We start from the raw sequence: 26712 nt of genomic DNA on the forward strand, positions 1-26712 counted from the left end.
TCAGAACTGGATCAGCTCTCAATTCTTAGTCTGGGCTCCTTTGTTGAATGCCAGCTTTCTGAGTGATTATGATTTTCACAGCTTCCTAGCCGATGGACAGCCCCCAGATATGCATGAGAATTTAGAATTCTGTCCCCTCTAGAAGCTGCATTATTTGACAGGATCCAGTGATTGAGGAAGGAGGCTGGGTGACAGGGTGCTTAAGATTGGTGAGAGCTTTAGCAGTCTGGGCTTCTGCCATGACCAATTTGGGCAGCAGGGCCCATGGAGTTAAACAGAGATATCCACTCAGACCAGATGAACTGTGAAACCACTGGCTAAATCATGGTCATTTGTAATCATTAGATGTAATCACTGAAGCAGCGTGGCCTACTGGATAGAGCAAGAGCCTGGGAGTCAGAAGGATGTGGGTTCTAATCCCAGCTCTGACACTTATCTGCTGTGTGACCTTGAGCAAATCACTTCACTTCTCTGTGCCTCAGTTACCTCATCTGTAAAAGGGGAATAAAGACTGTGAGCTCCATATGGGACATAGACTGTGTCCAAACTGATTAGCTTGTTCCTACTCCAGCGCTTAGTACAGTGCCTGGCACATAGCAAGTGTTTAGATACCATAAAAAAGTAATTAGAAGATGGGCATAACCACTGGATTTCCTAGGAGACCAAGGAGACTTGCCAAAGACTCTATAATCAGTGGGGATTGTCTTGTTTCATTTCCAGACAAACATGCGGGATATTCCAACCACATATGCATCTTTTGAAAAGTAGAAATAATTGATATTCAAGGGGAAATGGGGCCTGGGAGATACAAGACAATACCACAGCAGGGAAATAGCCTAAACCCAAGCACTTAGTAAAGTGCTTAATGCATTGTAAGCACTCAATAAATACGATTCACTGATTGATTGATTGGGCAGCAGAAGGAGGTAGCCCCAGAACATGTTAGGTGATGGGGGAGAGTGCCCCAGGTTAAACAAGCCTGGGACATGTTGCTGTTCGAACTATAAGAAAAGGTCACTGGTTCATATTTAGTGAGAGTTCAGCAATTGATTGTGGATCATACACAGAGGGGACAATGCCTGAAGTCATCCACAGTGTATAACTAGTCATTACACAAATCATGAGACTGCAAGAATCAAACTATATCCAAGAGAGGGAATGTTAAATTTCCCCATCACTATGCATAAGGATGTAACAGAGCATGATGGCTAAAAAAGCCCTCATAGCATCCCTTTCCCTTCCTATCACAGTTGGCTGCCTTTTTTTGGTCAGCCTGATACCACTGCTTTGTGGGGGGTGGTGTAGGATGGGTGTGAACTGTATCAGTCTTATCACTCTTTCATTCAATCTATTATTCAATCACTTTTGTTTGAGGGAAATTAAAAAGACCAGTCTGAGCAAAAGGCTTTTACAGGATCAATGAAATCATAATTTGGCTAGAATTTTCATCAGTGGTGTTGATTGATCCCTATCTGAGTGCAGAGCACTATGCTAAGCATTTAAGAGAATAAGAAAAGCTAGGTACAATTTAGCACAATCTGCAAACTTTGTGTTTCATCCCAGTGCCCAAGGGAGAAGAGGGTCTGATTTTATACCTTCTGTCCCTGTCTCACATGGGGCTCACAGTCTTAATCCCCATTTTACAGATCATTGAGGCTCAGAGAAGTGAAGTGACTTGTCCAAGGCCACATAGCAGACTAGTGGCAGAGTCAGAATTAGAACCCATTACCAAACTCTCAGGCTTGGGATCTATTCATTATGCCTTGGACAGAGTTCCTGTACCACAAAGGGCTCACAATCTTAATCCTCAATTTACAGATGAGGTAACTGAGGCCCAGAAAAGTGAAGTGACTTGCCCAATGTCACACAGCAGACAAGTGGCAGAGCCGGGATTAGAGCCCAGGTTCTTCTGACTCCCAGGCCCATGCGGAGAAGAAGCGTGGCGCAGTGGAAAGAGCACAGGCTTTGGAGTCAGGGTTCATGAGTTCGAATCCCAGCTCTGCCACTTGTCAGCTGTGTGACTGTGGGCTAGTCACTTAACTTCTCTATGCCTCAGTTCCCTCATCTGTAAAATGGGGATTAAGACTGTGAGCCCCACGTGGGACAACCTGATTCCCCTGTGTCTACCCCAGCGCTTAGAACAGTGCTCTGCACATAGTAAGCGCTTAACAAATACCAACATTATTATCTATCCACTAGGCCAGGAAACAAAGTGTCTGCTGTTATGAGAAGCAAGGTGCAATAGGTATTGTGTGTCCCACCATTTCCACTCTCCCATATTCAAAACTAGGGGGGATAACATCACTGGGCCAGGACCTTCCCCTTGCATATTTTCCCATCAAATCATATCTGGACTAAGTACGGTGAGCATTCAACCAACAGATTTGTTCACCAATTAGAGCCTACCTACTGGGAGAACCAATCAGAGGATGGGATGAGAAGGGTAGATTGTACCAATATTTTAAGTGGAAGACTCCAAACAATAGGGGGCTTCCAGAAGTTTTTCATTTGTAGGCATTGAAGATTAGCAAATTACAAATCTATGGTTGTACCATGCAGGCACTGAACTGAATGCTTGGGTGAGTATAACAGTGGCAAGATTAAAGGACAAAATGCTCATGCTCTTGAGGAAGTTGCAGTTTGAAGAGGAGATAGACAGAAATATTTACAGATAGTGTCCTAATGGATGAATTCTAGTCATCAAAGTGCAACTGGTGTGGAAGAAAATTTCCACCAGCAGTTTGAGATCAGCCAGAGTCCTAACCAGGGCTGGAGGGGGATGCAAAGGGGAAATAGTCAAAAGTAGGTAAGTTTAGGTAGGTAAAAGTAGGTAAAGTAGATAAAGGTTTCCAGGTGGAGATAAATGAATTACACCCATCCCAGAGTAACCTTAACAAAGGAGAGTACCTGATCATAACCTGGTCACATACCCACTAGATCTGTTTTACAACCACTCCCTTCTCTGTCACCCTTGCACTTGGATTTGCACAATTTATTGACACCGTCAGCCACACAGTTCTTCTGTTTACATTCGTAATTTCATTTATATTAATTCCGTCTCCCCCTCTAGACTATAAGCACCTTGTGGGCAGGGAGGGCGGGTACCAACTCTGTCACTCTATACTCTCCCAAATGCTTAATACAGTGCTCTGCACACAGTAAGAACTCAATAAATATAATTGATGGATAGTTCCAATTCCTGACTCAGTGTCATTGGAACAGGCAAGGGCTTTTAACCTGTGATTTCTTATATTGTCTAGAAGTGTCACCAACACACTCAGGGTGCTCTACCCCACCCCTCATTTGTAGGAAGACTGTGACTGTTAAAAATGCAAATGCTGATTTTGGAGCAAGAGCAGCATCATGACAGTGTGTCTTCTTGCTTATACCTGCCAATGGGACAATGTGCTCCATGTATCCCTCTCTGAAATACCACCACAAACACTAATAATAATGATGATGATGGTGACGGTATTTGTTAAGGGATTACTATATGCCAATCACTAAAAGCAGCATGGATAATGGAAAGAACACGGGTTTGGGAGTGAGAGGTCATGGGTTTCTAATCTCAGCTCCACCACTTAACAGCTGTGTGACTCTGGGCAAGTCACTTAACTTCTCTGTGTTTTAGTGACCTCATCTGTAAAATGGGATTAAGACTGTGAGCCCCACGTGGGACAACCTAATTACCTTGAATCCACCCTAGTCCTTAGAACAGTGCTTGGCACATAGTAAGTTCTTAACGCCATTATTAATGAATGCCATTATTATTATTATTATTATCATTATTAAGCGCTGTGGTAGATACAAGCTAATCAGGTTGGACACAGTCCCTGTCCCACATAGGACTCAGAGTCTTAATCCCCATTTTACAGATGAGGTAACTGAGGCACAGAGAAGTGATTTAACTTGCCTAAGATCACTTCACCGCAGACAAGTGGCAGAGCTGGGATTAGAACCCAGGTCCTTCTGGACTCCAAGGGCCCATGCTCTATCCACTAGGCAACACTACCTCCTGCTAATTGGTCTCCATAGGAAACCAAGGTGGTGTGGGGCTTGGAAGAGAGAGAGAGAGAGAGTACCTCAGTAATGACACGACAAGGATATCCATAAAAAAGGAAAAGTGAAATGACATACTTTTTTGCTGTCATACATTTTTCACATGGCTTGGAGCTTTTGCTTCCTGATAGTTTACATAGTCAACTGTCAGTCTTTTCCGTGCTTGATTTATGTGTGCATAATAAAGATGTCGTGGCTTAGGAACAGTTTTCCTCTCTCCAGTGGAAAATGAAGCTTCACAGTGGAAAATATATATATATATATATATATATATATATATATATATATATATAAAATCATATATATGCAGCGTGGCTCAGTGGAAAGAGCACAGGCTTTGGAGTCAGGACTCATGAGTTCGAATCCCAGCTCTGCCACTTGTCGGCTGTGTGACTGTGGGCAAGTCACTTAACTTCTCTGTGCCTCAGTTCCCTCATCTGTAAAATGGGGATTAAGACTGTGAACCCCACGTGGGACAACCTGATTCCCCTGTGTCTACCCCAGCGCTTAGAACAGTGCTCGGCACATAGTAAGCGCTTAACAAATACCAACATTATTAATCATATGTAGATTACATGAGTTTGGGTGCTTTGGGGAAATACTGGAGGGGTTTTTTTGGATTCTTTCTGGGGGTGGTAATGACAGAATAAAACCTAAACTGAGTCAAAACACATAATAATGCTTCTACTACTACTAATAATAATGATAATTGTTAAGCCCTTACTATGTGCCAATCACCGTACAAAGTACTGCGGTGGATACAAAATATTCATGTGGGACATAATCCCTCTTTTACATGGGGCTCACTAAGTAGACTGTAAACTCACTGTGGGTCGCAAATGTCTCTCTTTATTGTTATATTATATGCTTCTAAGCATAGAGTATAGTGCTCTGCACACCATAAGCACTGAATCAATACAATTGACTAACTAAATTGGAGGCAGTGGGAATTGAATTCCCATTTTACATATAAGGAAACTGGGGCAGAGAGAAATTAAGTGACTTAGCTAGGGTCATGCAAAAGACAAGTTACAGAGTTGAGATTAGAACCCAGGTCCATGTGATTTTCAGGAGGCCCATGGGCTCTATACAGATTGTGCAATTATATACACCCTCTGTTCTCCATGTACTATATGTTTTGGCTAGGCATTGTAATGAAATTAGAGATAATTCCTGCATCAATGCACATCTGTTTGGAAACAGTGTGCCATGGTGTTGGAAGAAACCACTTGTGCTCTAGACTGTAAATTTGTTGTAAAGAACATTTCTGCCACTCTGTTGTATTTTGCCCTTCCAAGTACTTTGTACAGTGTTCCACACACAGTAACCACTTAATAAATACCATTGATAATGATGAGGATATGTAGAAGGGGCAGGATTTAGTCCCCATTTTACAGATGAAGAAACAGACACAGGGAAATAAAGTTATGTGCCCTAGGTCCGCCAGCAGACAAGTGGTGGAGCCAAGATTATAACGCAGAACCTCTGACTCCCAGCCCTGTGCTCTTTCAACTAGGCCACACTACATAGAGGGGTAATGTATTTAGACTGTGAGCCCCATGCAGACAAGGACTGTGCCCAGTCTAATTCGTTTGTGTCTATCCCAGCAGTTAGAACACGGTTTGACACCATAAAAACCACAGTCTACTGAAAATAGCGTGAGAGCCAGGGTCTAATCCCTGCTGTACCACTGGGCTGCTCTGCAACTTTGGGCAAGTCACTTAACTTATTTGGGCCTCAGTTTCCACATCTGTTAAATAGGGATAAAATATCTAGCTTTGCTAACCTCTTAGATTATGAGCCCTGCATCTACTCCAGAATTTAACATGTTATTTGGCATGGTAAATTAAGTGCACTAAGGGCATTAAGTGCCCTGTTCCTCGTACTTAGTCTCTGAGCACATGCCGGACAAGGACTGTGTCCAACCTGATTAACTTGTACCTACCCTAGGGCTTAGAACAACTTTTGGCACCTAGAAAAAGTTTAACAAATACCATAAAAATAAATGAATACAATTTTAGCATTGGAAGCCTTCTCCTACACAGTTTCTTACACTCTGAAGAGTCTCTTCAGTAATGTTTTCTGAGGTTGTTATGAAATCCCTCTTTACCATCAGAAGCTGCCTGATTCACTTCAAATGGAAAGCCAAACTAGTCTTTGTTGTCCCAACCTCAGTCAGTAAGTCTGAACGGCAAGCCCGAGGCCTGTTTTCTCTGGAGTTTGAAATTGTATCATTTGAAAATCACCTTCATGACTGACTAGTTGTTATGGTGTTATTTAATGAGAACCCATTTGGTGTACTGCACTGTGGCATTTGGGAAATACAGTTTAAAGAACACCCAGGCTCCCTACCCACAAGGGGGCTTAGGAGAAGCAGCATGGCATAGGGGATAGAGCACAGGCCTGGGAATCAGAACGTTGTGAGTTCTAATCCCAGCTCCACCACTTGTCTGCTTTGTGACTTTGGGCAAGTCACTTCACTTCTCTGTGCTTCAGTTACCTCATCTGTAAAATGGGAATTGAGAGGTTGAGCCCCATGTGGGACAGGAACAAGCAACTCAATTTGTCTGTACCCACCCTAGAGCTTAGTACAGCACCTAACACATAGTGCACTTAACAAATACCATAATTTTTACTATTAACTATTATTATTATTATTACACTCTACCTTACTCAAGAGCAGGCACCATGTTTCCTTCTTGCTGTCTAGCTCTCCACATCAGGGGTTTCAAGATCGAAGCATTGTGGCTCTCTTTCCACTGTCACCAGACTCCCAAGCCACACTCCCATCTCAATCAGTCAATTGCATTTACTAAACAATGTATGCAGAGCACTAGACACATTCCCTGCCCACAACAAGCTTACAGTCTAGAGGAGGGGTGACAGACATTAATATAAATTACAGATATGTACATAAGTGCTGTGGGGCTGGGAGGCAGGAATGTATAAACGGAGCCAGTCAGGGTGATGGCGAAGGTAGTGAGAGAAGAGGAAAGGTGGGCTTAGTTGGAGAGGGCCTTTTGAAGGAGCTGTGCCTTCAATAAAGCTTTGAAGTGAGGAAGAGTAATTGTCTGTCAGATATGAGGAAGGAGGGTGTTCCAGGCCAGAGGCAGGATGTAGGCAAAAGGTTGGCAGGAGAAATACATGAGATTGAAGTACAGCAAGTAGGTTAGCATTAGAGTATCTCCCAACACCATCTTGCCCAGTAAGGGCAGGGAGAGACTGGAGCAGCAGCATCACACTTACATGAACTCTTTAGATGTTGGGAAGGTTTTGCCTGTGGCTGTTATGACTACTGGAAGTTAGACAGCTCTGTCCGAGCAGACCAGAGCCCGAAAACTGCTCCCTCAATCATGAGGTCAGGGAGAGCTAACTATGTCTATCAATATCCCTATAATCTCACATTGTTTTCAATCAATCTACCATATTTATTGAGTGTTTACTCAGCACTTGGGAGAATACTATATAATAGAGTTACTAGACATGTCCCCTGCCCACAGTGAGTTTCCAGTTTACAGGACACAATATAATCAGGTCCCACACACAATCATCCCTGCCTAAGGAAGATGGAGAACACGTATTGAATCCCCAATTTGTAAATGAGGGTACTAAGGCCCAGAGATGTAAACTGACTTGTCGAAGGTCTTACAGCAGGCACGTGGCAGAACTGGGTTTAGAACTAAGGAACTCAGATTCCCAGGCCCATACTTTTCCTAATAGCTATGCTGTTTTGATGTTATGGGGTCAATTTTTTTGTCATGTGCCCATCACCAGCTTCCCAGTCCCCAATTTTTGATTGTGAGCCCCTCGAGGTCCAGAACCCAAGTCTTGCTTATTCTGTGTATCCTTCCCCAGTGCTTATTACTCTGTTTTGCCTGCATTAAAACACTCAAATACCACAGGAGGGATCACTGATATTCCCAGGGGGCACGTGACAGACTAATTCACTCAATCTGATTGACTGTATAAAGCTTGTATGTTCGTAAGCCAAATGACATTTCTATAGACCAGCTTAGACTCCTCCATTTAGCCTTAAATTTGGACTTTAGTCAAAGTTGAAAGAATGAGTCGACTAGGTAAGATCTTTTTGCAAGTCACAAAGTCAGATATTCTCCCCTGAACTCAATCTTCTATGCCCAGAACTGGATACTTAGAATGGACATAACTCCTCATTGCTGCCCTTCCTCAAGCTTTCATTTCTTGCCTTACTATCAATGCTGAGTTTTCCCTTGAGGAGGAGGAGGAGTTTAAGCACCTTTTCTTTTTTTACAGTAATCCTCAGCAGATTTACCTATTGATGAATAACTTTCTGGATCTCCTCAACATTTTTAATTTTTGTTGGGTTTTTTTTTTAGCAACATGATGTAGTAGCAGGAGAATCAGAAGGACCTGGGTTCTTATTCCGTCTCTGCCACTTATCTACTGTGTGACTTTAGGCAAGTTACTGAGTTTCTCTGTGCCCCAGTTACCTCATCTGTATACCGTGCATCGCAAGTGAGACACGGACTGTGTCCAATTTGATTAACTTGTATCTACTCCTGTGCTTAGTACAGTCCCTGTAACATAGTAAGTGCTTAACAAACACCATAAAAAACTCATCTGGAATGATTTACTCATTACTTAGCTAGGCAAACACCTGCTTTGGCTGGCTGAGGCAGGACACTGGACTTGAAACCTTCTTTTAGTCTCATCAAGTTTTGTGATTATAGGATTAGATTCATTCTTGAGGGTAGCAGATGTTCATCACTCAATCCACAATATTTATTGAGTTCTTACTCTGTTCAGAGTGCTGCAGTAAGCACTTGGGAAAAAATGATAGCATCTGTAGACACAATCCCTGCCTGCAAGTAGCTTGCAACCCAAAATGGGAGATAGATACAAAAATCAATTGCAGATAGGCAGAAGCAGAGTTCCAAGAGCTGTTGGAGTGTGAGTGTGGGATGAGTACCTAAGAGCTTAACGTTCTGAGCTGCTTATTGTCACATTTTGAAAGTTTATTCTCCTGGGAATATAGTTGCTCTCCAAAGGGGGATTGCTTGCAGGCAGAACCAGGCTCTCTGATTAAGGAATTCTTAACTTGGAGGAGAAAGGCATATATGTAGGTAATCCTTCTTAGACTGTAAAGTCATTGTGGACAGGGAATGTGTCTATACCTCCTGCTTCTTTTTTTATGGTATTTGTTATGCACTTACTATATGCCAGGGTCTGTCCTAAACGATGGGGCTTATCAGATTGGACACCATCCATGTCCCACATGGGGCTCACGGACTTGATCCCCATTTTGCAGATGAGGTAGCTGAGGCACAGAAAAGTGAAGTGACTTGCCCAAGGTCACACAGAAGACAAATGGCAAAGCTGGCATTAGATTTTAGGTCTTTCTGACTCTCAGTTTGGCACTCTATCCACTAAGCATGCTTCTTCTCCTACTCTGTTATATTGTACTCTCCCAAGTGCTTAGAACAGTGCTCTGCACATAATGTGCTCAGTAAATACCATTGATGGATTGATTGATTCCCATTTTAGTTCAGTGGCATAGTTTCTTTCTTTCTGTTTATTAAACAGTGGGGAATGCTGACAAGACTTCTATGAGAGTTTTACTGTGAAGGTTGATGTTTTTCTAAGACACGTCAGTGTTTTATTATCAAATATACACTTGGTCTGTTCATTTGTCTGCATTGGAATCTCCTTTTCACAGTCAACTCTTTCCCACCCCTTATCCACCCCAGGCTCAGAATAATAATAATGATGGTACTTGTTAAGTGCTTACTTTGTGCCACACATCTTTCTAAGTGCTGGGGTAAATTCAGTTAATAATAATAATAATGTTGGTATTTGTTAAGCGCTTACTATGTGCCGAGCACTGTTCTAAGCACTGGGGTAGACACAGGGGAATCAGGTTGTCCCACGTGGAGCTCACAGTCTTAATCCCCATTTTACAGATGAGGTAACTGAGGCACCGAGAAGTTAAGTGACTTGCCCAAAGTCACACAGCTGACAAGTGGTAGAGCCGGGGTTCGAACCCATGACCTCTGACTCCAAAGCCCGTGCTCTTTCCAGTGAGCCACGCTGCTTCTCAGGTTGGACAAAGCACCTGTCCCACAAGGGGCTCACACTCTTAATCCCCATTTTAGAGATTAGGAAATTTAGGAAAAAAAGAGGTTAAGTGACTTGTCCAAGGTCACACAGCAAGTGGCAGAGCAAGGATTAGACCCAGGTTGTGAGGTTCACTTTGGATCATCAAATGTCAAGTGGGGGGAAACAGCATTAAATCAAAAGCATGGATAAACCACAACCTCAGTTTTTAATAGTATTTGTTAAGAGCTTACTATATGCCAGGCACTGTACTAGGGGTAGATAAAAGATAATCAGTTTGGACACAGTCCATGTCCCATGTGGGGCTCACAGTCTTAATCGCCATTTTACAAATGAGGTAACTGAGGCCCAGAGAACGGAAGTGATTTGCCCAAGTTCACACAGTACACAAGTGGCAGAGCTGGCATTAGAACCTTCTGACTCTCAGGCCCATGTCCTATCCACATGCCCTAAACCATGCTGCTTCTCATTCTAGCCTTTAGTTTCAACTACTTCCTTCACCAAACTTTTCCCAGTCAATGCTGACAAAAACAAGATGAACTATAATTAATTTTTCCTCTCCTTAACTTTACTCATCCTTGATTCAGGAATTTACAAATGGCAGTAAGGAAGACACCAAGAGAGATGATGATGGAAAAACACTGATCTGGATAATCAGACCCCAGATAATGGAGAGATAAATGCAAGCTCTGTTACCTGACCATCTGACCTTGGACAGATGTGCCGGTCTTTGGTTCTCAGTCTTGGTCATTTATCTCCAGCAACTACCCCAGAGCAGTTGAATTGGAAGATCCACTGAGGGTGTGATGGGGGAGCGGAAGGGGCTCAATGATTTCGGTTTTGGTTTTTATTCTTCTTGGGTGTCTGACAAGTGACCAGACATGATTTTGAACTTGTCTGTCAAGCCAAAGAATCCCACTTTTTCCAACAGGAACATATCATATTCTCCAGCTCTTCCCAGGAGCTGCATTACCCAGCAACCAACCACATTTACATAGCATGTTATACAAAAGACTCATGGCGTGCTTTACAATGGAAAAACAGCTTTCCTTAAGAGTTGGCAAATGAGGAACTGTGCCTCTGCATTAAGCTGTAAGTGCAGAGCCCAGTGGGGCAAAACAACACAAAAATAAATGTGTTTTAACACCATGCCCTCTAGGTAACATTGGCTTCTGCCAAAGAGAGAAGCAATCCTGACAGTTGGGATATACAGCAAAATACGCAGACTCCCTCCACCTTTTGCTCATATGCAGAAGCAACCACATCTCTCTGGTTCTATACCTCCTGCTTAGCAACCTCTTTTTGCAGGAACCCAGGAAGTTGCAACTACTTGGAGCAGCTTGTGGAGTTGCCCAAAAGTGACACCAGAAAAAAAAAAAAACAGAACAATCATATGCACCCCATAACCACAGCAAAAAAGTCTTGAATAGGTGAGATATGGCTAAACTGTAGCTCCTCTAGACTGTAAGCTTGTTGTGGGCAGGGTATGTGTTTATCAACTCTGTTGCATTGTTCCCTCCCAAGCACTGAGTATAGTGCTTTGCACACATTGAGGGCTTGATAAATACTACTGATTGACTGACTGATAGGAGTGCTTGATAAATGCAACGATTGATTACTTTCAGTAGCCATACCAATATAGTAGAGGGTGGGGGTGGAGGAAAAACTATTTTTAAGCTGTTACCTCTGGCCAAGTCACTTTTTGGAGTGGATCCCTGACAGCAGGGTGCACCTGTTCAGCCCCTAGTCTACACAGACCCCACTGAATTTGCCAACCCCTCCAGGATCTTCTCCCCATCTTCAAAGCTTTATTGAAGGCATATCTCCCCCGAGGCCTTCTCTAAGCCCTTCTTTCCTCTTCTTCCACTCCCTTCTGCATCACCCTGACTTGCTTCCTTGATTTATCTCCTCTCCCAGCCCCACAAATCTGTACATATCTGTAATTTACTTATTTATATTATTTATAATAATGATAATAATAATAGTGTTAGCCAAGTGCTTACTCAGTGCCTGACACTGTTTTAAGTACTGGGGCAGATACAAGGAAATCATGTTGGGTAGTCCCTGTCCCAGATGGGGCTTACAGTCTCAATCCCCATTTTACAGATGAGGTAACTGAGGCACAGAGAAGTGAAGTGACTTGCCCATGGTCATACAGCAGACAAATGACAGAGCCAGTATTAGAACTTATGACCTTATGACTCTCACTCCTGTGCGTTATCCACTATATCATATTGTGTGTCTCTCTATCTAGACCAGGAGCTCACTGTGGGCAGGGAATATTGTACTCTTCCAAGTGCTTGGTACAGAGCTTTGCACACAGTAAGCACTCATAAAATATGAATGAATGAATGAAGAATGAAAGGATCCAATGAATCTAAGTTTGGCCAAGACCTGGGAACATTCTCTGAGTTATGGAGGGAAATCTGGACTCTTCCTGGACTTTCCAGACACTTCAAGCTCTTAACATAGTGTTTTTCATGATAAATAATAACAACAGTGACAATGATAATGGCATTTGTTAAGCTCTTACTATATGCTAAGCACAGTACTAAGAACTGGGATAAATACAAGATAGTAAGCTCACTGAGGGGCAGGAAATATGTCTGTCAAGTCTGTTGTATTATACTCTCTCAAGTGCTTAGAACAGTGCTCTACACACAGTGACTAATTGTTTGAGATGACCGATAACCTTTAGACTCCTTCTGGATTACATAGAATTTTGAGTTAAGTAACCATCTCAGAGGAAATACTTTTTTTTTCTTTTTATGGTTCAATACTTACTATGTGGCGGGCACTGTACTAAGTGCTAGGGTAGGTACAAGCTAAGCAGGTTGGACAAAGTCCATGTCCCACATGGGGATCACAATTTTAAACCCATTTTACAGATGAGATAAATGAGGGACAAATAAATTAAGTGATTGCCCAAGTTCAAATAGAAGACATGTGGTGGATCCAGAATTGGAACCCAGGTCCTCTGATTCCCAGGCTCATGCTCTTTCCACTAGGCCACACTACTTCTACTTCATCTTTGTTTCTTCTACCTCTTTTTATGGTATTTTTATGGTATTTTTTCAGCACCCACTACCTGTCAAAGACTGTTCTCAGCACTGGAGTGAATACAATTAGGTTGGACATAATCCCCATCCCACATGAGCCTCACAGTCTAAGTAGGAGGGAGTACAGGAGAATGGAGGCACAAAGAAGTGAAGTGACTTGCCCGAACTCACAAGTGGCAGACCTGGGATGAGAATCTAGGTGCTTTGCTTCAGGAGCATGCACTCTTTCCACTAGGCCATTGTACTTGATTCTCTTTAGTGTGTGGCCCCAGGAGGAATGGTCTTACTCAATTATCACCACCACCATATTAACAGGTGAGTTATTCATTAAAAATTTTAGAAATTTAGGTCTTCTAAACTACCTTTTCCTTCTAAAGGACACATACATTCTCCTTCCTTTAAAAGTTCTGTCACCTTCTACTTCAAGGGCTATGATTTGGTTTGAAATGAATTTACAGCCATTTGAATAGGGTGAAAAAGGAGCTAAATCTTCTCCACAAAACATCTAAAAAAGCCAGAAACCTTATTACAAAGTAGCATGGAAAATGTCAGACCTGAGGACTCTCTAAGAGGTGCATTTCCATGATATCCAGCAGTTCATTCTGTAAGGGGAATGAAAATCCCAGTCAAAAGAACTCAATTACTGTGACTAAGTTTAATTAGGTAAATATTGTCCCAGTGATAAATTGACTCCAAAGAAGCTGCAATCTGCTTATCTCCAATCAGGAGGGGATCCTGGCTTCATGGTGCTTGGCTGGGAAGGGACAAGGAAGAGTAACCTGGTGGGTTTCCCAATAGGTATTTCTATCCCATCAATCTTCACTCTCCTTTCTCCTTCCGCTGAGCCAATTTCTAGTCCTCTCCTCAACTCTTGTTACCTCCTGGAAGCCAGGGTGTCTATTTGAATGCCTCTTTTTGATGCGGCCCAGGGACATTGTTTTGTAGATTAGAGAAGCAGAGTGGCTTAACAGCAAGAGCATGGGCCTTGGTGTCAGGAGACCTGGGTTCTAAACCCAACTCTGCCACTCTCTTTTTTTTTAATACTTGTTAAGCCCTTACTATGTACCAGGCACTGTTCCAAGTCCTGGGTTAGATACAAAATAATCATGTTGGACACAGTCCATATCCCATATAGGGGTCACAGTCTTAATCCCCATTTTACAGATGAGGAAACTGAGGCACAGAGAAGTTAAGTGACTTTCCTAAAGTCACACAGCAGACAAGTGGCAGAGCCAGGATTAGAACCCAGGGCCTCTGACTCCCAGGCCTGTGTTCTTTCCATAAGTCTATGCTGCTTCTCCCAGCTTAGTGACCTTTTCTTCTCATCTCTTTTCCACGATATGACCTTGGTTAAGTAATTTCACTTTTCTGGGCTTCAGTTTCCTCATCTGTAGAAGTAGGAATTCAGTGCCTGTTCTCCCACCCTGCCTTAGACTTTGAACCCTATGTGGGAAAGGTATTGTGTCCAATCAGATTTACCTGTATCCTCCCCAGCACTTAGCACAGTGCTTGACACAGAGTAAGCACTTAAGATATACAATGACTTTATTATTATTCATTCAGTCAGATTTATTGAGCACTTACTGTGTGCAGAGCACTGAACTATTATTATTATTATCATCATTGAGACAGTAGTCATTTATTGACAAATGATGCCTAAATAAGAGTGATAGAAGGGATGTGAGTAATAAATACAATTGAACACATGAAGACAAATAAACAGAAAAATATCTCAGGGCTGTTGCCATGAGGATATCCCAGGAGGAGTTTCAGACAAAAGGCAAGACAAGGTTTCTGTCCTCAAGGGGTCTTTATAAGCTCATGGTGTGTTGTGGGGAGGGCAAGCAGAGAAGCAGTGGGCCTAGTAGATAGAGCACAGGCCTTGTGGTCAGAAGGACCTGGGTTCTAATCTCAGCTCTGATACCTTTCTGCTGTGTGACCTTGGACAAGTCACTTAACTTCCCTGGGCCTCAGTTCCCTTACCTGTAAAATGGGGATTAAGACAATGAGCTGCACGTGAGACATAAACAGTGTCCAAGCTGACTTCATTTATAACAATAATATTACTTATGGTATTTGTTAAGCACTTGCTATGTGCCAAGTACTGTACTAACTGTTGAGGTAGATACAAGCAAATTTGGATGGGCACAGTCCCTGTCCCACATGGGGCTCACAGTCCCTTTGCTCCTTTGCCTTCCCAGCCTCTAAGCACTTATGTACGTACATGTAATTTTATTTACTTGTATTGATGTCAGTCTCCCCCACTACAGACTGTGAGCTCATTGTGGGCAGGGAATGTCATTGTTTATTGTTGTATTTTACCTTCCCAAGTGATTAGTACAGTGATCTGCACGCATTAAGTACCCAATAAATATGATTGAATGAATGAATTAGCTTGAAAGTATCCTAGTGCTTAGTACAGTGCCTGGTACATAGTAAGTGCTGAACAAATACCGTTAAAGAAAAAAAAAGGACAAGGAAATATCTTCATATAAAAAGACATCAAATGCAAATGACATTATCATTTACACATACAAAACTAACTTTATTATTCATGATAAATATATGAACATAAGGTATACTGCCTCATGTAAGGTTCTGGAGAGATGGTAGTGGCCTAAACCAGAGGTGGGATCAAGTAGGGAGACAGTAGAGTACTAGAAGTTGTGATGGAGAAGATAGATGTGATTTGGTGAAGAGACATGGGGGTCATTCAAGCCCAATCCTCCTACTTTACCAATGGAAATCTGGCCTTCAAATACTTAAGCATGGCAATAGCACAACACCCCAGGAACTCCAGTTCAGCAACCTGCTTTTGAGAAAAGCCTGTTCAAGATGCTTGAGAAAGAAGTTAAATGACCCACAATGCACTGGGCCAATTGTAAGCTACTCTTTCTCTCTATTTATTTCTAAATTGCCTACTGCCACAACATTTCATACTATGGGGAGAAATCCTGCTCTGATCTCAGTTGGTGATCAATTTATAGTCTGAAACCTCATGACTGATAGCCCTTATAACTTCTCTCTTAGCTAGCTTACCTGCAGGTGCTATTTAAAAAAAAAATTCTGGCTGTAGTTTATTAAATGCCATGAGTGCAGAGCAGAGAGATGGATACCCAACACAGATCTGGGCTGGGCCCATATAGTAAGACATTAATGCCTCATTTGGGAATTCACTCATTATTTTTTTTATTTAGGTTTTAAAAACAAAAAAATCATCCCCTTCACTTGAACAGCCTCAGGGAGAGAGTACAATAAAATGCAACCATAATTAAAATACTCAAAAACACTGCTACCAGCAATTTTAAAAGTACAGAAGGATAGAAAAGCATGAGAACAGTACAAAAATAGCAGCTTTCTCCTGCTAGCCTCCCTCCTTGGGGATAGCTAACCTTTTGTCACCTCTCTCAGTGCTCACGCTCAGGGCAGGTCAACAGACCACCTCATCTACCCAGTCAGAGGCTTGGGAGCAAGTATGAAGGAACAAACACTACACACATAGGGAATGTCATTTTTTCAGTACTGTGTTCCTGAAAGAATAAACTGACATTTGAAAATGTCCAGAAAAGAAAAAATCAAACATCAAGGATAAAATTAAGCTAATTTAAAAAATCATCAATCATGCTAGGTATTCATAGAATTTGTTTCACATAAGAGCATTCAAAAATATCCTTCTATCGTAGTTATAATCATCCTCCAAAGAGACTCGACCTATTTCAGTGTTGAAGTTTGATTTTATAATAATAATAACAATGATGATGGTATTTGTTAAGCATTTACTGTCTGCCAAACATTGTTCTAAGCGCTGGGCACTGTTCTAAGTGCTGGTAATAAAACAATGTGTCCTTATTCCCCTTTACCCAAAGATGATTATGTTATCGGGGCACAATCATCCTAAATATATCAATTCAGAAAATCATGAGGCTGGGAATTTATACTAGATCTCTCAGCTTTTAGAGTCTCTACCATTTTAGAAGTTTTTCTAGGTGGTACATGATGTGAAGGCTGGAAATATGGTAGATGTCTCAGGCTCTGTAAGCTTTTACTCTTCTTAGAAAGAAGTGATGTTTCCTGGCTAATAAGTCTGCCTCTTCTGCTTTCATGATCCAGCCCAACTGTTGTCCTTCCCCATTCCCGTTTACTGAAATTCACTCCCAGCTTTGCATAACTTCTCTCAGTAGTCCCTAAAAGCAGTACAGGATCCTAGCTCGAGATCCACTGCCCATGCCCTCTGGCAGAGATGCAAATCAGTGCTTATCAAGGGGAATGAATCTACAAGGCGTGAAATAACATTCCAACTATGATTCGATTGTGTATGCATGTCTGCAAGAGACACTGGGAGAGTCAGTCTGGATTCTCCAAGTGCATCCATCCATTTGTTTCTCCAATGGTAGCTGGATTCCCAATTATGTTTCCCTCTGACCATATAACTTGGTTTGTCAGCTAATCCCAGAGCACGTAATGATCCAGAGACTCTCCCGAGCCTTAAGGGAGAGGGTCATTCCTATTTCCTCAAAACTCTAACTTAGTTTGAAGATCACTTGGTGGAGTAAAGTTCCTCTAGGACCTCCTTCACAGGAATAGGGAATGGATTATTCTAGCCCCGAACATGCCATTTTTAGAGAAGCAAGGCATGGGGGCAGCCCCTTTCAAAACATGGCCCTTGAAGGGAGGGCATGGCAACAACGCAACAACAGCACCCACAATGAGAAGGGTAGGCAATATTAGGATACCACCCTTTGATCAACACTGCCTTCTGAAGATTGATTAGCTAAAATTCACTCTCATTGGCATCATCAATACCAACATGAACATAAAGTAACAGTACAACAGAATAAAGAGCCAGTTCTGGAGAGAAAAACTTTCGGGGGTGGGGGTGGTGGGGGGCTTCTGGATTTCTACTCTAAGTAGACCCAGAAAAGGAAGTAAAATTCCTAATAAAACTCATTCCTCCTCTAAACTTGTTGGGACTATGAAATTTACTGCATGATTTTTAAGAGTAGACACCCACCAGTCAGCCTTTCCTCATGTTCTTTACAACATGCTCCCCGATTGTTGATTCAAAAAGGCTAGGCTCAAATAAAAAACAAATATCTCACGGTCTTTCTCCCCATCTTCGGAAGAGATAGTGATGACTCACACGTGTACCTCATCCATCTTTAATAGCTTGCTTTATACCCTAGCGAGGAAGAGCAGCTGCTTTGTCAAATGACCAAGAAACCAGAGTTTGGCAAACCCAGGAGTTTTCATCAGCATATGACCTTAAGATAACATTTACACTGTCGGGGATGCCATCTCAGTCGGAACAGCATCACAGAACAAGCTGACATCTCTGGGTACGTCTGGATGGCATCAAGAGACAAAGCTAATAAAGTGGGGAGATTATTATGACTTCATTTTTTTTTCCACTCACCCACGTCTAAACTATGACTATGTTCGGCAGTGTCAAATTGGCTCGTCTGTCTTTGACATATAAATAGAAGCCATCAGTTTAGAATTTCACAGCAAAGCTGGGCTGCATTCACACTGACTCCTATTTCCAGTGCAGAAGTAAAAGAAATGAAGTTGCAGAGAACTTGTTGGGCAGGCCCCATGGACTGAACATCCAGTCTCTTGAATTCTCAAATGACCTTCAGGAATTTCATTGCTTTAAAAAAAGGCAGCCCCATTAGGCATGTCTCGGCCACCAGACACCTACCTCAGCATCTGTTAACCCCCAGGTACTGGGAGGGTTTACTCACGATTAGCGCCAAGTCCCTCCTGTGATACGGGTCCCTGGAAGGGACTGGATATCCAAGAATAACCTCGAAGTCCAGATCAGATGGAGGATTGGGGAACTGCCCTGGAAAGAAGGAGAAGGTTTCAAACCACTTGTCCTCTTGCTTGTCAAATATTCATTTCCCTCTAATTTTGTCTTTGGTAGAGGTTTCGGGACTGCCCCCTCTCATGCGGATGGATACATCTTTTAATGATGCGTTATATTTTCCTGGGCTTTGGTCTCTCATCTTCCTCGGGTTCAGGGTGTAATTTCCAAACCTAAATAAATAAAAAAATAGGGAAGAAATCCCACCAATATTGCAGTAGTTTGCAGTCTCTCCTCAGATGCTTAGTGGAGAAATGGAACTAGATTTATTGCCCATACACACTCTGCATGACCCACCTGAATCAGCATTTCCACCAGGGAGAATCTCTCTATGTAAAGCTTTATAGGCAAGTTAAGGGCACATTATGAGTGTAAGTGGACAAATGCAGAAGAGAAAAAAGAGACCATCAAAATAAGGATCCAGAAAGGATCCAGCCCAAAACAGATCCAGGGCGGAGAACAGAAAAGACTCTTAACAATTCTCCTTTTGCCTCTGGGACCAAAATCTCTCTGGAAAATTTTGGCATTTTTGTTTTCAGCATTTTACATTTAAAATTTCCACATGGAGATCCAAGATGGCAGACAAGCAGGGATGTCTCATATGTGCTGCCAATAGGTGAAGAATCCAACGTTTATTGTACTCTGCTGGCACTTAGCTTACTAGCAGTTTCACTTCTGGTGTAAATGGAAACACTGTCCACAAATACCACCTTACCCCAACCCTTGACACTGACCATTGACTCAATCCAGAGGTCAGACTTTGAAGTTCTAGCCTCTTGATAGTCTTGGATCAGAATCTTGATGAATGAGTCTAGGTTCCTTTATATCTGATTATATATAATACAATATTATATATTATATTATATATTATAATATATATATATATATATATATTCTGAAAGCATCAGAATGAAGTTCCAGCACTTTATTCTATGAGTTCTGCTTACTTTCCTGTTTGAACATCCTGCACCCAAAATAGCCTGACCAACCCACGGTAGAGTGGCCTGGTTAATGGGCCCCACTCCAACTCTAGTAGTGCCTCTGTCTTCCCCTTCTTTTCCCCTGCTCTCACCCGTGACCTGAGGCTCTGCTCAAAACAGAACACCTGAACTATGTTTCCTTAAAAATTAGAAAATGCCCTTGTTCACATGTTTACATAACATGTGTTGCAGCTGACTTTCCCTGGGACAATGCAATGGAGTGTATTTAGGCTTTTTTTTGGCATTTGTTCAGTGCTATATCCCAGGCACTGCACTGAGCAATGGGATAGATACAAGTTAATCAGGTTGGACACAGTCCCTGTCCCACACAGGGCTCATAGTTTTAACCCCCATTTTACACTTTAGGTAACCGAAGCACAGGGAAGTTAAGGGATTTGCCCAAAGTGGGAGGGATGCTTTCTTGGTGGAAGAAACAAAACTAGGCCAAATCATCTATTGCTCTGAGCCAGTGAGAGCTGGCGGTCTTAACTAGGATTTTATACAGCTGAGCTCAGGCGAAGCCTCTCCATTTAGAAAGGGAAGCCAATCTACAACTTCCATTTTATGTCCCGGCCTACTTCAAAGAGAGTCTAGAACTGAGGTAAAGAACAATCAGGAGAGGTTACTTAATCCACCCACACCTTCAAGGAAAGTGTAGATTCTTACTACCCCAGACAGGTTACTATTTATCATCTTCTTGCTGTCTACTTATTTTTTGCAAAAAACCTAGAGATAGTGAGTCTATAAACTCCTCTGGGAAGGCATTCCAAGATTTCACTAGATTGTAAGCCCCCTAAGGGCCGGGATCATCTCTACTAATGCTATTGTGCTTAGTACAGTGTTCTGCACACTGTAAGCCCTCAATCAGTATTTTTTTTTCACTCCTACTGTCAAACTCAAGTTGAAAGAAATCAGATTGATTTTACATCACCTCCTGCCTCAAGGACCTTTCTATATGACTGTCCTGCTGTCACATCAAGCTATCCATGTCCAAAACTGAACTCATCTTCCCTTCCAAATCCTCTCCTCCACCTTACTTTCCCATCACTGTTGAGAGTGCCATCACCCACCCCATCTCTCAAGCTCACACACTTGGCAATATCCTTGACTCCCCTCTGCCTTTCTACCTCCATATTCAGTCTATCACCATGTACTTTCTATTCTTCCTTCCCAACATCTTCACAACACTCCATTTCTCCATTCAAACTGCCACCACGCAGGCCCATGTACTTGCCATATCCCGACTTGACTATTCCATCAGCCTCGTCACTGACCTCCCGGCAACCTGTGTTTCACCTTTCCAGTCTATACTTCCCTCTGCTGCCTGAATCATTTTTCTGAAGCATCATTTGGCACACAACTGCCCACTCTTCAATCTTCTCCATATCAAGCAGAAACTTCAGACCATTGGCCTAAAGGCATTCAATCAGTTCTCTCTCACTAAACCCCAGCTCGCATGTTTCAGTCTGCTCAAGTCAACTACTCATAGGACTTTGCTCCCTCCACTCTCATTGCTAGCCTTTTGCTCACCCCCTTCCTTCCCCCTTGACATCTGACAGATTACTACTCGACCCATTTTCAGAGCGCTTCTGAAATCACATTTTCTCCAGGAGGCCTTCCCTGGATAATCTCTCATCTCCCCACCTTAATTTTCCCTCCTCTCCCTTCCTGCCACTTCAACACTTCAATCTCACCTAAGCACTTGGATTCCCTCCCCCTCCTGCTTGAAAGTACTCGGGTAAATATCTTTAAACTCTGTTGCTTCCTCCTACCTGTAATCATTCATTTTATGTGGTTGTCCACTCGTCAAATTGTAAACTCCTTGAGGGCAGGGATTGAGAAGGGCACAGACTTTCATCCCTTCAGAAACAAAATCAGGAAATGCAGCAGGGTATTTCGGTCAAACATGACAGTAGCATGCTACTTGTTCGTAAATCTGAGCTCAATCATCCCAAGAAGTGTTTGGGGAAAACAATGTGCTTCCTTTCTCCAAGGAGAGGGACAAGAATTGGAACAATCACAGAAGAGCCATACTGGGGTCCCAGATGGGTAGTATGCTGAGCCCACATACATTTCTGGAGTAGTTTTCAGCACACTGGATGTTGCCTAAAATAAGGAAGGTGAGGGAGCACATCTAGGCACATCATAGCTGCATCAACCACTCCACCATTCAATCACAACAAGAAGGCTGGCACAGGCTGCAGATGTGTGGGTTCTGCCCTGGAGTCTGGGCCTCGTTCCCTTTGCTTCTTAAGCTCGTTGAGGGCAAAGAACATGTCTATCAACTCTATTATCTTGTATTCTCCCTAGTGCTAAGTACAGAGCTCTGCGCACATTAAGCACTCTATAAATACTACTGGTTAAACACTCAGTATATACCACTGATTGACAGATGTAGCTGGAATCTGGACAGGACTCACCCACCTCCCCTGGGATCCTGAACAGGGAGAAAGTGTTCAGAGGCTCATGTCCTCTGCTCTCTGTAGCTGCAAACAATACTGCATCTTGAACATAAGCCATCTTTGAATTAGAGTGAGAGCAGCCCAGTCCCTTCCTAGGGAGTAGCCACACTTTAGGGATACTATTCTTCTGGTGCAACAAAGTGGTCACATTTCTTTGGACAGGAGAGCCTCCAGACTCTCAGGGAGATTAAACACCAGAGCAGCCTATTGGTTGTAGTAATAATTAGTAACAGTAATATTTGTTAAGTGCTTACTATGTGCCAGGCACTGTACTAAATACTGGGGTGGATATAAGCAAATCAGGTTGGACACAGCCCCTGTCCCACATGGAGCTTGCGGGTTCAATCCCCATTTTAGAGATGAGTTAACTGAGGAAAAGAGAAGTGAAGTGACTTGTGGCACTTCAAGTGGCACAGCCAGGATTAGAATTTATGACCTTCTGAATCCCAGGCCCATGCTCTATCCACAGGTCCATGCTGTTTCTTGGTTGTGGAGTCCAAGATATCCCGTGGTCTGTAAGAACAGAGAATCAATTTGGTGTAACCCACCCTGGAAGCAGGTGCCTACACCAGATCAATCAGTCAAATCAATGGTATTTATTGAGTACTTATGTGGAGAGCACTGTAGTAAGCACTTAGGAGGGTAAAATATATGACAGCAGACATGTTCCCTGCTCACAATAAGCTTGGCCTAGAGAGGGAGACAGATAATAATATAAATGAATAATTTATACTACATAATTTAAAAATGTGTACATTAGTGCTGTGGGGTTTTGGGTGGGTGAATATCAAATGTCTAAAGGTCACAGATCCAAGTGCATAGATTATGCAGAAGGGAGAGCAAGCCAGGAAGAAGAGGATTTAATCGGGAAAGGCCTCTTGGAGATGTAACCTTGAAATGCTTTGAATATATCTTCTTGCTGTAGAATTATTATATGTTGTAAAACATTTTACAGAATTCCTGGAGTCAGATAGTTCAGGAGCTAGAGAGGCTAAAGAAAAGTCAACTGATCTGATTCCTGCTTCAAGGCAGATGAATAAGTAAAATAACAGGAGCTTCTTGGAGAAAGATGCAGACAGAGATGCAAATCACTAAAATGTTTGGCACATAGTAAGTGCTTAACAAATACCATTATTACTATTATCTCTTTTTGAAAACTTGGATAGACGCTGTATAATACCTTCCAGGTGGTGAGTCCCTCCACTCATTTCAGGCTGTCACTAGCTCTCCACAGCCCCTTCAGTGATGGTAGGCTCAGCTCGGACCTTTTCAGGTTTGACTGCCAGAGGGAAATGGAAAATCACTGGCACAGCCATTTTGGCCAAGATTCAGGGTCACTGAGCAATTGGCTGCACTACAGTCAGTCAATTGTATTCATTGAGTGCTTACTGTGTGCAGAGCACTATACTAAGCACAATAAACAGACACATTCCCTGCCAAGAACAAGCTTACAGTCTACAGGTGGAGCACTGGTTCCTGATAGGTCTGTAACCTAACGTGGGGTGAGCATCCTGCCCAGTAAGCTGATGGGCAGAGATTCACTCAGTCAGTGGACTCTGATGGCTGGGGGAAGGTGAATGTGTGTCTGTATATAATTAATCAGACATTTTGATAAAGAGGGAAGTGACCAATTGCTGTGGCACTGATGAGAGGCTCTCTCATAAGGAAGGTTTTTTTTTTTCCAGCAGTCTTTAAAACTGTATTCATTTTCAAAGGGGCTTATTCTGAGAACCAGTGGCAAACTTTGCTAAGTGAATGTTTTCACTATAGACTTATAAACCATACAATGCAATGCAGATGCAATACCATTTTCAGTTTCTCCATCACATCTCCATCAGGGATCTACCACAATTTAATAGTTTTGAAGGTGAAGTTTCCTGGCCAACTAAAAGAGAGATATCGGGCATGTCTAATGTTAGATGGTTGGCATGGGTTGGGTTTTGTAGAAGATATTATGCATGTCTAATGCTAGATGGCTGACATGGGTCAGAGTTTGGAGGACAAGCCCTCAGAAGGTAGAAGTTAATGAGGGAAGGCCTCTTGGAGGAAGTGGATTTTTAGGAGGTCTTTAAAGATGAGGAGAACTATGAATGATGTGGTGGGTTTGAAGGCACAAGACATGGTTCCTTTCTTGGAAGTGTTGGCAGTCAGGAAGAACAAGAAGTTCCCACTCGTCACTGGAGGAGATTGGGTCACATAAAGTCGAGATGGCAGGCTCCCTCTGGCTCTCTGTTAAATGGGCCAGCCTGGTCAAAGCAAGGCAGTCTTGATAATGGAAGCCCACAAGTTCAAGGCAGGAAGGAGCTAAGCAGAAGTCATTATCTCCCAGAATTGTTCAACACGTCTCCTTTTCACCTGGGTCCAATTTGATCATCTTAGATCCCAGAGAAACTTAAAATCAAGAGAGACCACATATGGAGACAAAAGGCAGGGAGAAACATCTCCTAATTTTGCTGTTTACACCTTCTCCCCACCCGATCATCTGTAATTCTCAGTTCAGGGGAATAAAATAGATGAACATTTTGTACCTTTAAGGGAAAAATGTGATCATGACTGTTCAAAATGGAGACTTTATGAAATCATCTCTGTGCCATCAACCCTTTCGTCCCCCAAACAATCTGTGAAGTTTTGAAGCCTTTAGTGTTCTGCTGATGATTGGAACAGCTCTTCAGACATTCCCAGATCCTACAAGCCCTGTGGATCTGCAAGCTTTAAGTCTAGAAAATCCTACTGCAGATTTCATTTTGAAAGTCACACTCTGAAAGGACTCAGAGAGGATTTTCTAGTTTGAACTGAATGCTTTCCAAATGTGACTTGACAAAGCTTTCCTCCTATCCTCTTGTTTTCTTCCAATCTCTGCTCTCTAATCTTCTAGCCAGTGTTGAATCCCAACTGGAAACTTAGTTTCCTTAAGATGGAAACAAAACCACTCTAATCAATTCTGCAACAAGAGCACACTAGATGCTCTTAATCTTCAAGAATGTGTCTTTGTATTTCCCATGTGTTTGTTTACATGTAATCTCCCTCTAGACTGTAAGCCTGTTGTAGGCAGGGAACCTGTCTACCAACTCTGTAGAGCTTAGTATAGTGCAATACACAGAGTAATCACTCAGGAAATTCCACTGATAGATTGATTACCTCTTACTGAATTGCCATAAGAGCTTTTAATCTAATAAGGAGAGACCAGCAGCCTCTAACTGCCAAATATACAATAGACAAAAGGATCAAACAAACAAACAAAAAAGAAATAAAAGATGCAATGAAGTTCTATTCAGAGCAAATACTTGGGTGGCTTAGATGAGATGGCCTGAACAATAAGGTGGGAAAATAGTAAGGAAATACTTCCTGGAGGAGGAGATTTTGTAAAAAGGGTTTAAAAAAAGAGGAGAGAGATGACTTGTCAGACCTCTGGATTTCATTTAGAAGTAAAAGCATGAGTAATGGCACAGACAGGAGAGATGCAAACGAAGTACAGCAAAGACCCTGAAGTGTGGTGTGAAAGAACAGATAGATAAGAGGGAGCTAGCCGATAGAGTGTTTGAAGTTAAGGGTGAGGAACATTTGTTTAATACAAGAAGCAAACATTTCTGAGGAAGATAATGTGCTCCAAAATTACATTTTGGAACATAGCAACAGAAAAGTAGTGTGGCTTGCTGGAAAGAGCACAGACCTGGGAGTCAGAGGTCCTAGGTTCTAATACCAGTTCTGCCACCTGTGTTCAGTGTGACTTTAGGCAAACCACGCAACCTTTTGGTTTCTCAGTTTCGTAATCTGGAAAATGGGAATTCAGTACCTGTTCTCCTTCATCCTTAAACTATGAGTCAGTCAGTCACTTGTATTTATTGAGAGCTTATTGTGTGCACAGCAATCTACTAAGCACTTGGGAGAGTACAATATAACATAAACAGCCACATTCCCTGTCCACAAGAGCTTATAGTCTAGAGGGGGAGACAGACTTTAATATAAATTACATTCATATAAATGAAATAAAAATTTGTATAAATTTCCCTGTAGCCAGCCTGATTATTCTGCATCTAACCCAGCACTTAGTTAAGTGCTTGGCATATAGTAAACACCTTAAAAATATCACTATTGCTATTATTATCATTATTATGGGAAGCAGCGTACCTTAGTGGCAAGAGCACGGGCTTGGGTGTCAGAGGACGTCAGTTCTAATCCCAGCTTTGCCACTTGTC

General features: G+C 42.3%; 1 protein-coding gene across 2 annotated transcripts in view; it reads right to left on the reverse strand.

The window, feature by feature from the left end:
• Positions 1-26712, reverse strand: part of SLC14A2 (solute carrier family 14 member 2) — a 736943-nt gene that overhangs the window by 320587 nt on the left and 389644 nt on the right. For both annotated transcript variants that reach the window (XM_029061723.1, XM_029061722.1), the window contains exon 3: positions 18953-19053. The gene's annotated coding sequence lies outside the window, so the exon portion shown is untranslated. The remainder of the gene's footprint in view (positions 1-18952; positions 19054-26712) is intronic.

This window comes from Ornithorhynchus anatinus, chromosome 3, assembly GCF_004115215.2.
Source record: "Ornithorhynchus anatinus isolate Pmale09 chromosome 3, mOrnAna1.pri.v4, whole genome shotgun sequence".
In the NCBI taxonomy this organism is placed as follows: Eukaryota; Metazoa; Chordata; class Mammalia; order Monotremata; family Ornithorhynchidae; genus Ornithorhynchus; species Ornithorhynchus anatinus.